Raw genomic sequence first — 423 nt, forward strand, 5'->3', positions numbered from 1 at the left:
GGAGATGGTAAGTCCCTTTGGGGTGGATTCTGGGCTTTTTCACTTTGTAAACTGCATAGTAAGAGCACTTTAATTCTGTCATGAAAAAAGTGCCTTCTGCTTGAAGAGACTATGCTGCGCTAATAACAAAACCACAAACTACACATTAAAGGTCCCATGGCATGGAAATGTCACTTTAGGAGGGTTTTTAACATTAATATGCATTCCCCAGCCTCTCTATGGTCCCCCAGTGGCCCCAAATGGCGATAGGTGTAAAACGAGCCCTGGGTATCCTTCTCTACCTATGAGATAATAAAAGCTCAGATGGGCTGATCTGGAATTTGGCTCCTTATGAGGTCATAAGGAGTAAAAGCTGCAGACTTTCAGAAATGGCACGTACCGACGAAAGCTCATTGTGGAACTGGTTCTAGTGGCTGGAATTCT

This window comes from Etheostoma spectabile, chromosome 21, assembly GCF_008692095.1.
Source record: "Etheostoma spectabile isolate EspeVRDwgs_2016 chromosome 21, UIUC_Espe_1.0, whole genome shotgun sequence".
Taxonomy (NCBI): domain Eukaryota; kingdom Metazoa; phylum Chordata; class Actinopteri; order Perciformes; family Percidae; genus Etheostoma; species Etheostoma spectabile.